A 5,188-nucleotide genomic window follows, 5' to 3' on the forward strand; every position below is an offset into this window, starting at 1 on the left:
ATAATGCCCTAAAATATAATACTTTTAGACTATTCTCTCCCCCATAGACTTCAATGCCGTAAACATATTTCATCCAGTTTTTCTCAGTCTTACCCCCACAGTCTTTCTAATTACTAGCTGTGCATCTAAGACCTGGACAAAGAATAAGGATGACAGAAAAAGATTTGATACCTCTGAGCTGTGGTGTTGGAGAAGAGCAGTGAACATCCCATGGATGTGTAAGAGGACAAACTGATATTGTCTTGGAGATGGTGCAGCTGGAGTGCCCGTTGGAGGCAAGAATGATGAGGCTTCACCTCACATACTTTTGACATGTTGCTAGGAGGAGCTATTCCTTGGAGAGGGGCATGATGCTAGGCAGGGTGGAGGGTCAGGGAAGGAGAGGAAAACACTCAACCAGGTGGATTGACATGGTAACTGCTGCAATGGGCTCTTGTGTTTCAGGAAGTGTGAGGATGGCGCAGAACAGGACTGGGTTCAGATCTTTGTTCATAGTGTCATTATGAGACATTACTCAACTCAACAGCACCGAACTACTTTTCCCAGCATGATGTCTCTCTCCAAGGACTGGTTCCTCCTGGAAATTTAGTGCAACCAGAGTGCTCCTCAGAGGAAAGCATGGTGAGACTTGGTCTCCCTTAACTTGGGCACATTTTCAGGAGGAAGCAGTCGTTTCTCTCCCGCTTAAGACCAATAAACACTCCTATGTGAACAAATACAACTTATTCATTCATTTTTTCCCTTTTTTATTAAAAACCTGCAAGCAATAAGCCTCAGATGAATCAGTTCACAATCCAACTTCTTCCTCATATACTGCTAAAGAAAACTGTACAACTCTCAAGACAGTACATTTCCCAATGCAGAGTCTTGGCTAAGGAACACCACTGCTTGTCAGTCGTCTTATGCACCTTTGTCTCTCGTCTCTTTCCTCTCAGCGTCTGTCCCAAATTGTCACCAGGTTACAGTTAAGACTCCAATAACTTACCTCTCACTGAAAGTAGTTAGAATGAGAAATAGAGGAAGACAGCTCTATAAATATTGGTAAATGAGGAAGCACTTGAAAGTAAATTTTAAAAAATCTACGCCACTTGGAATATTGATTGGATAAAGAAATAAATACAGACCTGAGATTGAGGTTTCCTGTTGACACAGTTTATGCCCCAGTGAAGACCATGTTGGGAGTGATTGGCCTCGGGTGGTTGTTGTTGTTATGCGCCATCAAGTCGTCTGCAACTCATAGTGACCCTGTGTACAACAGCCCTAAACCCTGCTCTGTCCTGTGCCAGTCGCTCTGTCTCCGACACACCTACTCCCATTACCTGTCATTGAATTGAACCATTTCATCGTGGGTCTTCCTCTCTTGCAATGTCCCTCAACCCTCCCAAGCATAACATCCCTCTCCAAGGACTGGTCCCTCCTTACAACATGTCCAATGTATGTCAGATGAAGCTTCAGAATCCTTGCCTCCAAAGAGCTGTCTGGTTTAACCCTCTCTAGGACAAACGTCTTTGTTTTCTTAGCAGTCCATGGTACATTCAATAGTCTCCTCCAACACCACGCAGCTCAAAGGCATCAATTTCCTTCTATCATCCCTAGGCATTGTACAGCTCTCTGACACATAGTGAGTGCAAAGACCATGGCCTGTATCAGGTGCACCTTAGTCTCCACCCTGGCATCATTGCTCTTCAGTACTTTGGAGAGGTCTCTAAAAGCAGACTTTCCCATCACAACACGTCTTTTGATTCCCAGGCTGCTGGTGCCAAGCAAACCAAAGCCATTAACAGTCTTAATCTCTTCACCATCCATCCTGCTGCTGCCAATTGGTCCAGTGGTGAGAATCTTTGTCTCCTTGACATTGAGCCTCAATCCATACTGAAGGCTGTAGTCCTTGACCCTCTGTAGCAAGCATTTCAGGTCCTCCTCCATTTCAGCAAGCAGGATTGTGTCATCTGCATAATGCAGCTTGTTGATGAGTCTTTCTCCAATCCTGATGCCACATTTCTCTTCATACAGCCCAGCCTCCCTGATAATCTGTTCTGCATATAGATTGAAAAGGTATGGAAATAGGACACATCCCTGGTGTACACCCTTCACAAGGTCTCCTCTAAACAGCCACACTGACCCATAGCTGTACATGTCTGTCACAGACACCTCTCTCTGGAGGAGCTCAGAGGCGAGGCTTGCATACTGAACATAAGAAACATGGCACAAGTACTTCATGAACAGAGGGTAGAGCATGTTCTTGACCCTCTGTAGAAAGGTCATGTGGTCTGAATTACTTGTTAAGAACCTAGGAATATATGAAGGTGGATTTGGACACTGCGTGGCTGCAAAATCCAATTCACATGGGTTGAAACGCCAAAAATACACAACAGGAATTGACAGGTACTGAGCCAGCTCTGTCGCACAGGGTTTAACAGGGTCTGTTAAAACCACACCAAAGGAACTGTCATCCAGATACCTGATCAGCTCCTTGTAAAGCACAAGGTCTGAACAAGACTTTTGGTAGATTACAGACCCATTTTTCATAATTACCATTGTTTTAAAAAATATCTTCAGAAAATGTTCAGGTGTGAAAAGAAAATGACTGTGTTGCTTCATAATGTCTTCAAGTTCCTCCTGAGGGCATGGAAAGGCCTAAGTTCTCAGAGTGAAGAAGTCTTCCTCTTTGGTGTACATATTCACATCAAGTGTCAGGACAACGGCCTGGTGGCCTCTGGTGTGGAGCTCCTGCACGGCCTTCTTTATGCTGAGCCAGTGGCTGCCCTCTGTGGACACCAGCAGCAGCCCGGGGTCCAACACCCAGCAAGAGCCGCAGTCCCCTGACAACCCATGGAAGAATCCAGAGTCCCACAGTCGTCTCAGCAGCAGCCCAAGTCACTGACTTCTTTCTCAAAAACCATATCTACTGTATTGGTTTCCTTCACTTTATCTTATCATTGAACCAGTCAGCAAAATGGAAGAAAGAATATCTTCTCTACGTTAATCATTACAGTATGAACTTAGGGTAACTTTCACCCCCTGGCTAACCTCATCTGCCTCTATGTAAAGACATGGCTCTTTCATTTTTATGGATGAACTCATTTGACCCTGATACTTCACTCTCATTTTTCACCCAATTCCTAAAGGAAAAATGTGAAACCTCAACTTCTGTATAAATCCTGTTCTCCAAGCCTGTGGCTAGACTTTGAGGCATCACTGGTACCTTTGACTCCAACCACAACCTTCTGCTGAATGGAACACTGGTGACTCAAAAAGTCTTTCCTTTCAAAGATGAATAGCAGTGAACATATCAAAGGAAGTGTGCATTCTTTAAATTCACAGTGTGTTTTTTTCCACACCAAGATCTTCCTGTTATGACCATGGAAAACACTTCTTTTTTTTTTTCATTGTATACTAGTTTACATACAAAGTTCATAAAGTTCACATCAGACCTTACCCTTTTCCTTTGGGAAAACATTTCTTGAATACTCAGCTTAGGATACTTCTTGGAAGTATCCTAAAACTTGAAAACAGCATAGAAATTTGCTGAGAGTTTCTATCTACCCCACGAAGTAAGAGTTTACTGTTATCTAAACCATAATGACACGACATGCCTGAGTGGCTGTGCTAATACAGACACAGACAGCATTCACTTCCTGGGCACACTATGATGGTACAGGGACAGGTTGTGACTTAGTCCCAGATTTGTCCCTCTCTGAAGGCTGGAGGTCTCAGTGTTTTGCTATGGTTAAGAGTTTGCCATGGATTTATGACACTATAGTTCCTTTTCAGACTTTCCCCATAAATCATTCCTGGTCTCAAGTCTTGATAAGGATGGGTTTCTCTCACAAGGACAGGCCACATAGTGTAATGTTGGGGCATTACCCAAACCCACCATTTAGTCACAGATTTATCATACTGAACTGACTTGCATATTTTAATGTTGGATACTGTACCACTAGTGTTTAAATATCAACTGAATCAACTGACTCACCTATGGTGGACAGGTTTCAGTTTCCAAAAAGGAATTTCCAGACTAAAATAAAGTAGAAATAAAGACAGCTTATCTACTTTAGACAAAAGATGGCCACATCACTGAAAAATCTATTAAATACAGCATAAAATTCCTTTAAATAGTGCCAAAGATGAAGCCCTGAGATTGGCAAGCACTCAGGATTTGACTGGAGAAGAGTTGGCCTCTTCAAAGTCAAGTCTACCTTAATGATGCGATTGAGTAAAGCTTTCAAGACCTACATGTGTTGATGTGACCTGACTCAGAATGAGAATAAACAGCCACAGAGACCTATTAATAGAAGGAGCGTGGAATGTGCGAAGTTTGAATTTAGGAATATTGGAAGTGGTAAAAAAACACCCACATGAAACACATAAAGATCAACATCTGGGGCTTCACTGAACTGAACTGAACTATTTGTTGAGCTGAAATGGACTCATTATTGGCCACTTGGATCAGACAATCCTAAGGTCTACTACGCTGAGAATGACAATTTGAAGAGAAATGTCTTCCCATTCATCATCAAAAAGACCATTTCAAGATTTTTACTGGAGTTCAAGGCTTTCAGTAAGAGGATAAAAACCATATGTGAGGGACGACTTGTTAACATAGCTCTTACTCAAATGTGTATATGAATCACTACTCAAAAATGAAAAAATTAAATATAAAATTCATCACATGTGCAATCAAAATGTATTGATAATTACTAGCAGCTGAAGTATGAAAGTTAGAGACAAAGAGGGAACCGATAGCTGGGAAATACAGGGATAACAGGGAAAATATTGGAGCGCGAATGATACAATTTTACAAGACTGGTAACTTGAAGTGCTTGCTTAGGATGATGAAATACTACACGTTCATTATGGATTATATCTGAGCATAGAGACAACAAACATTCTCATCAAAAGGGACCAGCCCCTGGAGGAGGACCCAGGCTTGGTAAAGCAGACGGTCAGCAGGAGAGAGGGCCTCTGACAGCAGGGGCAGAATCGTGAACGCAGCAATACACTCAACCTGGGACCCGATGTTGGTTTTGTGTAGGACCAGATAACATTTCATTTTGTTACATGGGGCTCCTTTGTGTCAGAACTGAGGGCACCCAACAATAGCAACTGGGCCTAAAGGAAGTGAGAGAATGGAGCGGAATCACTAATGTATTTATGGATATGGGTGGGACTCTTCCTTCCTTCCTTC

General features: G+C 42.7%; 1 pseudogene; it reads right to left on the bottom strand.

The window, feature by feature from the left end:
• The window catches only part of LOC102873819, a 57,646-nt pseudogene that overhangs the window by 8,075 nt on the left and 44,383 nt on the right, over positions 1 to 5,188 (bottom strand).

This window comes from Elephantulus edwardii, unplaced genomic scaffold, assembly GCF_000299155.1.
Source record: "Elephantulus edwardii isolate Elephantulus edwardi_28Jun2011 unplaced genomic scaffold, EleEdw1.0 scaffold00127, whole genome shotgun sequence".
In the NCBI taxonomy this organism is placed as follows: domain Eukaryota; kingdom Metazoa; phylum Chordata; class Mammalia; order Macroscelidea; family Macroscelididae; genus Elephantulus; species Elephantulus edwardii.